The sequence below is a fragment of the Aegilops tauschii genome, chromosome 2 (assembly GCF_002575655.3).
Source record: "Aegilops tauschii subsp. strangulata cultivar AL8/78 chromosome 2, Aet v6.0, whole genome shotgun sequence".
Classification (NCBI taxonomy): Eukaryota; Viridiplantae; Streptophyta; class Magnoliopsida; order Poales; family Poaceae; genus Aegilops; species Aegilops tauschii.
Genome location: NC_053036.3, coordinates 110229070 through 110242390, shown reverse-complemented (window position 1 = coordinate 110242390; position 13321 = coordinate 110229070).

Genomic DNA, 13321 nt, shown 5'->3' with positions numbered 1-13321 from the left:
TACGGTTAGATCTATTCTGCGAACATTCGTTCGTTTAGTTCTTATAACAAACGAATTCGTTCATTTGCCTCTGTTAGCGGACGTTCGTCCGATAGATTTTTCTTTTTATTTTATTTTCGGCCAGGGACCTATCCGTGATTATTTTTATCGCAGATTAGCCCCTGATCTTCCGACGTACGTAACTTTTTAACCGTTCGTCCAAATCCAGTGGAACCAACGCCAAAATCTTCGTCTCGAACCCCTCTATCCAGCTAAGTAACTTGAAAATGATTTTGACACTTTAAAATTTGGTTTCAAGCCTATTTGAGTTGGATCTTCTTTTGATCGTAGTTTGAGTTTCGTAACTCCGTTTCGATTGATTTTTTTTGCAAATTGAAGCTCTTTAGTTGAACTTTCAATTTGGATCTGTTCTCTTGAGTTTTACTCTTGCATCTATGGTTGAGTGCTTATGTATGCTATTGTTTGTTTGCGATAGAATTTCTAGAGTTTGAAGCGTGCTACTACGAGTCACTAGGTTTGCAAATCGTCAGCAAGGCAAGTAACACTTTGATCATATATCCCTTATTACCCAGTTTTTATGCATTAGATTTAATCCTCAAACATTGCATGAGTAGGACTTGATAACATGTGGGTATTGGGAAGTAGTTGATGAGGTAGAACCTATTGTCCTTTATTTCAAACCTTGGGAGTTACTTCTACGTTATGCTTATATCGCTATGCTACGCTCGTAGACGTGGATTGGTGCGAGTGATTCACGACAAATGAGAGGTTTATAAATAACTTAAGTGTTTATTTAAGGTGGCTACTTTAATACACATCTAGGTGGATTATTTGTGGGCACCTGGGAATCCAGTGTTGTCCAAGGAGATCCCGTGGGATCCGTGTGATCATCCTATGGTTCGCCACCCAGGCTCAAAGGGATCATAAGATTATTCATGCTAGAAACTTCTGTGTGCAGCCACAAGCCATTATGGGCTCTGGCATAGTTGAGTAAGTTGTGGGAAACCTTTCCATGATGGGCTAGCAGATGTAGGGGATTGTAGGTGTACCGGCCTATCTATCGGTTAAGGGGACCTCTTCGGAAAGACTGTGTCTCGGTCAACCGTTTCTCAAACATCATGCAGTGTGAGAAATACAATGGAGGCGATCGAGTCTTGTGGGGAAAAGTGCGCAAACCTCTGCAGAGTGTACAAACTAATCATGGTTAGCCGTGTCCCCGGTTATGGACATCTTGAGTATCTGGTACTTGAATTATTGTTTTGATCTCAACACTTTACTTAAATAATTTGATTGGGTTAATGATTATTATTTTGGGATTGAGATGGGGTTTCCATTCTCAATGTTTAACAACCACCATGATAGTTAAACAAAAGATATTCCTTTGTTGTAGGAAAAAATTAGCTTTATGCAAATGAAACCATAGAGCCTCCACCAGCCAAATATGCATATAGTTGTATGTGTTAATTGTTCATTATTCTACAGTGTTATTTTGCCAGCATATTCCATGTGCTGACCCGTTTCGGGCTGCAACGTATTATGTTGCAGACTTTTCAGACGATGAGTAAGGTGCGCTAGGTCGTTGTCGTGCACTCAGCTATGTCGTTGGAGTTGATGGACTCATTTACGTTCGAAGCTTCCGCAGTTATCTTATTTTAGATGGCCTTCAACCATATTATTGTAATAAGTACTCTCTCTGAGACATTCGATGTTATTAAGTGTGTGATTAAAACTCTATTATAAATCCTCGAGTACTGTGTGTGACAGCATTACCGATCCAGGGATGACACTTATGCACAGAGATTTGACCATCTGAGGTCAGATCACTACAAGATGGTATCAGAGCACACGCTGACTGTAAGACACGACCACTAGGATAAACCATAGGCTACTCTTCTCTTCTCATTTCTGACTCCTCTCTATTTCATTTCTATAGATGGCGGACCAGAGGAACAAGTTCACTCAACCAGATGATGACACTCCATTTGGACGACACCTGAAGGAAGCCACTAGGTACCTGAACATCAGAATACCAAGCTTCACCGAGACTTACACCGCCACTCCACCCAAAGAAGAGCGATGGACAGTTCGAGCATATATTCCAGGAAGGACATTCACGCCAGTTACTGAACCCATAGAGTTTTCTTTCGATGCCCCAACCTAGAGTCTAGGGAAGAGCATGGCAGCTCACATCGCCATGGGACGCATCGGCGAGATATACCACCAGGATCTTAAGGACACCATCTACCAGCTTTGTGGACGCCGAGATGAGCAATGGGAGATGATCAGCACCAGGAGGGACAGGTCCATTGCAGCCTTCATCCAGGAGCTAAACCAGCACATTCGTCGCCAGGAGAACCAAATGTGCGCCAGCATGCTAGACCTGAAGAAAGTGATGATCAAGAACACGGAGCTTGAAGAGGAACTCAAGTCTACACGCGACGGATACGAGGAGGAAATCGCAATACTACTAGAAAAGAATGATGACCTGACAAGGAAGCTAGGAGTATTCATGGGAGACCCCGCGCTGGGTGGAGATGACAACCAGCCCGAGGATTACATCATCATCGACGACACCGACTTCGATCCTGACAGTAGTGATGATGATTACGATAACGAAGCTGGAGCGGATATCATGGAGTCTTCCACCGATCAAAATTTCTGGATGACCACCATATTATCAGTAGTATTCCCCCATGTATATAGTATTAGTCCTAGTATTTTTGTAACGTTAGTTAGATCGCTTGTATGCCCTTACTTTGAATTGAGTGGTGTGATATGACTGTGTTTGCCTCATGTGCATATGGGTAGTGATTTCTCTTTAGACCTCAATCTATTCTAATATCTCCCCTCTAAACCCCATCAGATGCCTCCGAGACGTGACACCGGATTCGTTTTCCCACCGGAGCTCACTCAGTTGATCCAACAGCAGAATGCCTTGATGCAGTTGCTAGTCCAGAACCAAGGCAACAACAACATCAACAACCCACCGCCACCACCTCCAGTTGACAACTTAGCCCGTTTTCTGAGATTGAATCCACTTCCAGTAGCACCGAGACGATTGTTGTTGATGACTGGCTACGCGGGATTGGAAGGGAGTTGACCACCGCAGGTTGCACAGATTCTGAGAAGGTGCGATTTGCCGCACACCAACTGGATGGACCCGCAGCCTCATGGTGGGAAAATTTCACCACCACTTTCCCCATAGCCACTGTCACTTGGGATCAGTTTCAGCAAGCATTCCACACCGCACATGTTTAAGCTGGATCCATGAGCATGAAGAAGCGTGAGTTTCGCAACTTACGCCAGGGAAATCATACTGTGGGGCAGTATGTGGATGAGTTCAGCAAGTTAGCTCGCTATGCCCCAGATGATGTGGCCACAGATGCCGCAAAATGGGAGAAGTTTATGGAAGGACTAAATGATGAGCTTAGTATGCAGTTGATGGTGGCAACATTTCCTAACTACCAGGAGTTGGTAGATAGAGCCCTTATGATTGAAGGCAAAAACAACAGATAGAGAGCCGCAAAAGGAAGTATGGACAGGGGAAATACAATACAGGACCTCAGCAGAAGCCTCGCTTTACCCCGAACTCGGGAGGACATACTCACCATAACCATGGAGGCCACACTCACAATGGAGGAAGTTCGCATAACCATAGTGGCCCTAGGAATGGGAATGGGAATGGAGGAAGCAGTAGTCAGAACCGTTCAAACCTAGCAACATCCGCTAAGAAAGATCTGAGTCATGTCACTTGTTACAAGCGCGGGAAGAATGGGCACTACGCAAATGATTGTTCTGAGTTGAAGAATGGCAATGGAAATGGAAGCTCTGGAAAGAAGCCCAATCCCTTCACCAAAGGTCAGGTGAACCACATCAATGTGGAGGAAGTTCAACACCAGCCAGACGCGGTTATCGGTAAGTTTTTGGTTAAGTCATTTACCGCTCTTGTTCTTTTTGACACTGGTGCATCGCATTCATACATATCAAAGGGATTTGTGGATAAGTATAAGTTGCCCACTAAAGTTCTTAAGACACATATGTTAGTAAGCTCGCTAGGAGCAGAGCATATGGCAAGCAGAGGATGTTTTCAGTTGCCAGTGACCATAGGCCAACATGTTTTCCCATCAGACTTAATAATCTTGGAATCGCAAGGATTGGATGTAATATTGGGTATGGATTGGCTATCGAAGTATGGAGGAAACATTGATTGTGCTAGTAGGTCGATACTACTCACCACCCCGGAAGTAAAGATGATCAAGTATGTATCCAGGCATGCGCCAAGAAGAACCCAAGTGAATTCCCTCTCGGGAGTTGTTCAAAAAGAAGTGCCTATTGCGAAGGAATACCCGGACGTATTTTAGGAGGAACTACCAGGCATGCCGCCAGATCGAGATATAGAATTTTTGATAGAGTTGTTGCCAGGCACCGGGCCAATTTCAAAGAGACTGTATCGGATGCCCGTAAACGATCTGGAGGAAATTAAGAAGCAGATTAAGGAGTTATTAGAGAAAGGCTACATTCGATCAAGTTCGTCACCTTGGGGAGCCCCAGTGCTCCTAGTTGAGAAGAAAGATGGATCTTTGAGAATGGTTGTTGACTACCATGCATTGAATGAAGTGACGATCAAGAACAAGTACCCGCTACCGATGATCAATGATTTGTTTGACCAGCTGCAAGGAGCTAAAGTATTCTCCGAGATCGATCTGCGATCAGGATACCACCAGTTGAAGATCCGAGAACAGGATATACCAAAGACAGCTTTCACCACTCGGTATGGGTTATATGAGTACACGGTTATGTCATTTGGATTGAACAATGCCCCTGCCTATTTCATGAGTATGATGAATAAGGTATTCATGGAGTTCTTGGATAAGTTTATTGTGGTGTTCATTGATGATATTCTGGTATACTAGAAGAATGAAGAAGAGCACAAGGAGCATTTGCGTTTAGTTCTCGAGAAGCTCAGGGAACATCAGCTATATGCCAAATTTAGCAAATGTGAGTTTTGGTTGAAGGAAGTCGGATTTCTTGGACATGTTATATCAGGAGAGGGTATAGCAGTAGATCCTACCAAGGTTCAGTTAGTCACAGAGTGGTTGGCACCCACCTCAGTTGGAGAGATCCGCAGTTTTCTCGAACTCGCAGGATATTACACGAGATTCATTGAGAATTTTTCCAAAATTGTGAAGCCCGTGACAGAGTTATTGAAGAAGGACACCAGGTTCAAGTGGACCGAAGAGTGTGAGGCCAGTTTTCAGGAGTTGAAGAAACGGTTGGTTACAGCCCCAGTGCTGATTCTTCCGGATATACGTAAGGATTTCCAAGTGTATTGCGACGCTTCTCGCTTAGGGCTTGGAGGTGTACTTTGCTACCTCTTGAGCACTGCGTTGGTTTTCCCTTGAAGAGGAAAGGGTGATGCAACAAAATAGTGTAAGTATTTCCCTTAGTTTTTGAGAACCAAGGTATCAATCCAGTAGGAGGCTCCACGCAAGTCCCTCGTACCTACACAAACAAACAAGAACCTCGCAACCAACGTGATAAAGGGGTTGTCAATCCCTTCACTGTAACTTGCGAAAGTGAGATCTGATAGAGATAATAAGATAAGATAAATATTTTTGGTATTTATGATATAGATTGGAAAGTAAAGATTGCAAATAAAGATAGATCGGAAACTTATATGATAAAAGATAGACCCGGGGGCCATAGGTTTCACTAGTGGCTTTTCTCAAGATAGCATAAGTATTACGGTGGGTGAACAAATTACTATCGAGCAATTGATAGAAAAGTGCATAGTTATGAGAATATCTAGGCATGATCATGTATATAGGCATCACGTCCGCGACAAGTAGACCGACTCCGGCCTGCATCTACTACTATTACTCCACACATCGACCGCTATCCAGCATGCATCTAGAGTATTAAGTTCATAAGAACAGAGTAACGCATTAAGAAAGATGACATGATGTAGAGGGATAAACTCAAGCAATATGATAAAAACCCCATCTTTTTATCCTCGATGGCAACAATACAATACGTGCCTTGCTGCCCCTGCTGTCACTGGGAAAGGACACCGCAAGATTGAACCCAAAGCTAAGCACTTCTCCCATTGCAAGAAAGATCAATCTAGTAGGCCAAACCAAACTGATAATTCGAAGAGACTTGCAAAGATAACCAATCATACATAAAATAATTCATAGGAGATTCAAATATTTCTCATAGATAAACTTGATCATAAAACAACAATTCATCGGATCTCGACAAACACACCACAAACAGAGTTACATCGAATAGATCTCCAAGAAGATCGAGGAGAACTTTGTATTGAGATTCAAAGAGAGAGAAGAAGCCATATAGCTAATAACTATGGACCCGAAGGTCTGTGGGAAACTACTCACAACTCATCGGAGAGGCTATGGTGTTGATGTAGAAGCCCTCTGTGGTCGATTCTCCCTCCGGCGGAGCACCGACGAAGGCTCCAAGATGGGATCTCGCGGATACAGAAGGTTGCGGCAGTGGAAATAGGTTTTCGTGGTGCTCCTGGATGTTTTCGGGGTACGTAGATATATATAGGCGAAGGAGGTAGGTCAAGGGAGCCACAAGGGGCCCACGAGGGTGGGGGCACGCCCACCCCCCTAGGGCGCGCCTTGCACCCTCATGGCCGCCTCGGCTGCTTCTTGACGTCCACTCCAAGTCTCCTGGATTGCGTTTGTTCCAAAAAGATCGCCCCCAAAAGTTTCATTCCGTTTGAACTCCGTTTGATATTCCCTTTCTTCGAAACACTGAAATAGGCAAAAAAATAGCAATTCGGGCTGGGCCTCCGGTTAGTAGGTTAGTCCCAAAAATGATATAAAAGTGTAAAGTAAAGCCCATAAACATCCAAAACAGGTAATATAATAGCATGGAACAATCAAAAATTATAGATACGTTGGAGACGTATCAAGCATCCCCAAGCTTAATTCCTGCTCGTCCTCGAGTAGGTAAATGATAAAAACAGAATTTTTGATGTGGAATGCTACCTAGCATATTCTCAATGTAATTTTCTTTATTGTGACATGAATGTTCAGATCCAAATGATTCAAAATGAAAGTTCATATTGACATAAAAATAGTAATAATTCAAGCATACTAACAAAGCAATCATGTCTTCTGAAAATAACATGGCTAAAGAAAGTTTATCCCTACAAAATCATATAGTTTGGCTATGTTTCATTTTCATCACATAAAAATACTCCCATCATGCACAACCCCGGTTTCAGCCAAGCAATTGGTTCATACTTTTTAACGCGCTTCAGCCTTTTTCAACTCTCACGCAATACATGAACGTGAGCCATGGATATAGCACTATGGGTGGAATAGAATATGATGATGGAGGTTGTGTGGAGAAGACAAAAAAGGAGAAAGTCTCACATTGACGAGGCTAATCAACGGGCTATGGAGATTCCCATCAATTGATGTCAACATGAGGAGTAGGGATTGCCATGCAACGGATGCACTAGAGCTATAAATGTATGAAAGCTCAAAAAAAAGAAACTAAGTGGGTGTGCATCCAACTTGCTTGCTCACGAAGACCTAGGGCATTTTGAGGAAGCCCATCGTTGGAATATACAAGCCAAGTTCTATAATGAAAAATTCCCACTAGTATATGAAAGTGACAACAGAAGAGACTCTCTATCATGAAGACCATGGTGCTACTTTGAAGCACAAGTGTGGAAAAGGGTAGTAACATTGTCCCCTTTTTTTGGGCCTTTCTTTTTTTATTTGGCCTTTCTTTTTTTTTGCCTTTCTTTTTTTGGCCTTTTTATAAGGGACAATGCTCTAATAATGATGATCATCACACTTCTATTTATTTACAACTCAAGAATCACAACTCGATACTAGAACAAGATATGACTCTATATGAATGCCTCCGGCGGTGTATCGGGATGGGAAATGAATCAAGAGTGACATGTATGAAAAATTATGCGTGGTGGCTTTGCCACAAATATGATGTCAACTACATGATCATTCAAAAGCAATATGACAATTATGGAGCGTGTCATAATAAATGGAATGGTGGAAAGTTGCATGGCAATATATCTCGGAATGGCTATGGAAATGCCATAATAGGTAGGTATGGTGGCTGTTTTGAGGAAGATATAAGGAGGTTTGTGTGTGATAGAGCTTATCATATCACGGGTTTTGGATGCACCGGCGAAGTTTGCACCAACTCTCAAGGTGAGAAAGGGCAATGCACGGTACCGTAGAGGCTAGCAATGATAGAAAGGTAAGAGTGCGTATAATCCATGGACTCACATTAGTCATAAAGAACTCATATACTTATTGCAAAAGTTTTATTAGCCCTCGAAGCAAAGTACTACTACGCATGCTCCTAGGGGGGAGGTTGGTAGGAGTTAACCATCGCGCCCCCCGACCTCCACACATAGGAAGGCAATCAAAAGAGCACCCCATGCAACAAATTTGTTACACAACTTTTACCATACGTGCATGCTACGGGACTTGCCAACTTCAACACAAGTATTCCTCAATTTCATAATTACCCAACTAGCATGACTCTAACATTACCACCTTTATATCTCAAAACAATTATCAAGCATCAAATTGATCATAGCATCCAATTCACTTCCTATGATAGTTTTTATTATACCCAACTTGGATGCCCATCATTCTAGGACCAATTTTATAACCATAGTAAATACCATGCTGTTCTAAAAGACTCTCAAAATAATATAAGTGAAGCATGAGAGATCAATAATTTCTAAAAAATAAAACCACTGCCGTGCTCTAAAAAGATATAAGTGAAGCACTAGAGCAAAATTGTTTAGCTCAAAAGATATAAGTGAAGCACATAGAGTATTCTAATAAATTCTAAATCATGTGTGTCTCTCCCAAAAGGTGTGCACAGCAAGGATGATTGTGGTAAACTAAAAATCAAATACTCATATCATACAAGACGCTCCAAGCAAAACACATATCATGTGGCGAATAAAAATATAGCTCCAAGTAAAGTTACCGATAGACGAAGACGAAAGAGGGGATGCCTTCCGGGGCATCCCCAAGCTTAGTCTTTTGGTTGTCCTTGAATTATCTTGGGGTGCCTTGGTCATCCCCAAGCTTAGGCTCTTGCTACTCCTTATTCCATAGTCCATCAATTCTTTACCCAAAACTTGAAAACTTCACAACACAAAACTCAACAAGAAATCTCATGAGCTCCGTTAGTGCAAGAAAGAAAAACTACCACTTAAGGTACTGTAATGAACTCATTATTTATTTATATTGGTGTTAAACCTACTGCATTACAACTTCTCTATGGTTCATACCCCCCGATACTAGCCATAGATTCATCAAAATAAGCAAACAACACACGAAAAATAGAATCTGCCAAAAAAAGAACAGTCTGTAGCAATCTGTAACTTTCGAATACTTATGGAACTCCAAAAAATCTAAACCAAATTTGTGGACGTGAGGAATTTGTCTATTAACCATCAGCAGAAATAATCAACCTAAAATCACTCTCAAGTAAAAAATGGGAGCTAATCTTGTGAGCGCTAAAGTCTCTGTTTTTTACAGCAAGATCATAAAGACTTCATCCAAGTCTTCCCAAAGGTTCTACTTGGCACAAACACTAATTAAAACATAAAAATACATCTAAACAGAGGCTATATGAATTATTTATTACTAAACAGGAACAAAAATCAAGGAATAAAAATAAAATTGGGTTGCCTCCCAACAAGCGCTATCGTTTAACGCCCCTAGCTAGGCATAAAAGCAAGAATAGAACTAAGTATTGCCATATTTGGTATTCAATTCATAAGTGGCTCTCATAATAGATTCATAAGGTAATTTGATTTTCTTTCTAGGAAATTGTTCCATGCCTTTCCTTAATGGAAATTTGAATCTAATATTTCCTTCCTTCATATCAATAATTTCACCAATCGTTCTAAGGAAAGGTCTACCAATAATAATAGGACATGAAAGATTACTTTCTATATCAAGAACAATAAAATCTACAGGCACATAATTCCTATTTGCAACAATAATAACATCATAAATCCTTCCCATAGGTTTCTTAATAGTGGAATCCTCAAGGTGCAAGTTTAAAGAGCAATCATCAAAATCACGGAAACCTAGCACATCACATAAAGTTTTTGGAATCGTGGAAACACTAGCACCCAAATCACACAAAGCATAGCATTCATGATCTTTAATTTTAATTTTCATAGTAGGTTCCCACTCATCGTAAATTTTTCTATGGATAGAAACTTCTAATTCAAGTTTTTCTTCATAAGATTGCATCAAAGCATCAACGATATGTTTAGTAAAAGCTTTATTTTGACTATAAGCATGAGGAGAATTCAACACTGATTGCAAGAAGGAAATACAATCTATTAAAGAACAATTATCATAATTAAATTCCTTGAAATCCAAAATAATGGGTTCATTGCTATGTAAAGTTTTGACCTCTCCAATCCTATTTTTACCAAATTTAGCATCAAGATCTAAAAACTCTTAATCATTGGAACATCGTTTAACTAAAGTTGACTCATCTCCAGTCCCATCATTATCAAGATTCATATTGCAAAACAAAGATTTAATAGGGGACACATCAATCACTTTTAGATCTTCATCATTATTATCATGAAAACTAGAAGAACACGCTTTTATAAAGCAATCTTTCTTAGCATGCATTCTAGCAGTTCTTTCTTTGCACTCATCAACGGAAATTCTCATGGCTTTGAGAGACTCATTGGTATCATGCTTAGGTGGAATAGATCTAAATTTCAAAGAATCAACATCAAGAGAAATTCTATCCATGTTCCTAGCCAATTCATCAAGTTTAAGCAATTTTTCTTCAAGCAAAGCATTGAAATTCTTTTGAGAGATCATAAATTCTTTAACACTACAATCAGAGGGTATCTTACTAAAATTTCCATAAGAGTTGTTGTAGGAATTACCATAATTATTAGAGGAATTACTAGGAAACGGCCTAGGTTTAAAGTTTCCTCTATAAGCATTGTTACCAAAATTATTCCTACCAACAAAATTCACATCCATAGATTCATTATTATTCTCAATCAAAGTAGACAAAGGAATATAATTAGGATCAATAGGAGCACTCTTAGTAGCAAAAAATTTCATAAGTTAATCCATCTTTCCACTCAAAACATTAATCTCTTCTATCGCATGAACTTTTTTACTAGTAGATCTTTCGGTGTGCCATTGAGAATAATTTAACCATAATATTATCTAGGAGTTTAGTAGCTTCTCCTAAAGTGATTTCCATAAAGTGCATCCCGCGGCGGAATCTAAAAGATTTCTAGAAGCAAAATTCAATCCGGCATAAAAAATTTGTATGATCATCCATAAATTCATACCATGTGTAGGGCAATTGCGAATCATTAATTTCATTCTCTCCCAAGATTGTGCGACATGTTCATGATCAAGTTGCTTAAAATTCATAATATCGTTTCTAAGATAGATGATCTTAGCGGGAGGAAAATACTTAGAGATAAAAGCATCTTTGCACTTATTCCATGAATCAATACTATTTTTAGGCAAAGACGAAAACCAAGTTTTAGCACGATCTCTAAGTGAAAATGGAAATAACTTCAATTTAACAATATCATTATCCATGTCTTTCTTCTTTTGCATATCACACAAATCAACAAAGTTGTTTAGATGAGTAGCGGCATATTCACTAGGAAGGCCAGAGAATTGATCTTACATGACAAGATTCAACAAAGCAGCATTGATTTCACAAGATTCAGCATCATTAAGAGGAGCAATCGAAGTGCTAAGGAAATCATTATTATTGGTATTAGAAAAATCACACAATTTAGTATTATCTTGAGCCATCGTGACAAGCAATCCAACACACAAGCACACAAGAGGCGAGCGAAAAAGAGAGGCGAACAGGAAAGAGAGGGCGAATAAAACGTCAAGGGTCAAGTGGGGGAGAGGAAAACGAGAGGCAAATGGCAAATAATGTAATGCGAGGGAGATGAGTTTGTGATGGGTACTTGGTATGTCTTGACTTGAGCGAAGACCTCCTCGGCAATGGCGCCAGAAATCCTTCTTGCTACCTCTTGAGCACTACGTTGGTTTTCCCTTGAAGAGGAAAGGGTGATGCAGCAAAGTAGCGTAAATATTTCCCTCAATTTTTGAGAACCAAGGTATCAATCCAGTAGGAGGCTCCACGCAAGTCCCTCGTACCTACACAAACAAACAAGAACCTCGCAACCAACGCGATAAAGGGGTTGTCAATCCCTTCACGGTAACTTGTGAAAGTAAAGATTGCAAATAAAGATAGATGGGAAACTTATATGGTAAAAGATAGACCCCGGGGCCATAGGTTTCACTAGTGGCTTCTCTCAAGATAGCATAAGTATTACGGTGGGTGAACAAATTACTGTCAAGCAATTGATAGAAAAGTGCATAGTTATGAGAATATCTAGGCATAATCATGTATATAGGCATCACGTCCGCAACAAGTAGACAGACTCCTGCCTACATCTACTACTATTACTCCACACATCGACCCCTATCCAGCATGCATCTAGAGTATTAAGTTCATAAGAACAGAGTAACACATTAAGAAAGATGACATGATGTAGAGGGATAAACTCAAGCAATATGATAAAAACCCCATCTTTTTATCCTCGATGGCAACAATACAATATGTGCCTTGCTGCCCCTGTTGTCACTGGGAAAGGACACCGCAAGATTGAACCCAAAGCTAAGCACTTCTCCCATTGCAAGAAAGATCAATCTAGTAGGCCAAACCAAACTGATAATTCGAAGAGACTTGCAAAGATAACCAATCATACATAAAACAATTCAGAGGAGATTCAAATATTTCTCATAGATAAACTTGATCATAAACCCACAATTCATCGGATCTCGACAAACACACCGCAAAAAGAGTTACATCGAATAGACCTCCAAGAAGATCGAGGAGAACTTTGTATTGAGATTCAAAGAGAGAGAAGAAGCCATCTAGCTAATAATTATGGACCTGAAGGTCTGCGATAAACTACTCACAACTCATCGGAGAGGCTGTGGTGTTGATGTAGAAGCCCTCCATGGTCGATTCCCCCTACAGCGGAGCGCCGGCGAAGGCTCCAAGATGGGATCTCGCGGATATAGAAGGTTGCGGCGGTGGAAATAGGTTTTCGTGGTGCTCCTGGATGTTTTCCGGGTACGTAGATATATATTGGCGAAGGAGGTAGGTCAAGGGAGCCACGAGGGGCCCACGAGGGTGGGGGGCGCGCCCACCCCCCTAGGGTGCGCCTTGCACCCTCGTGGCCACCACAGCTGCTTCTTGA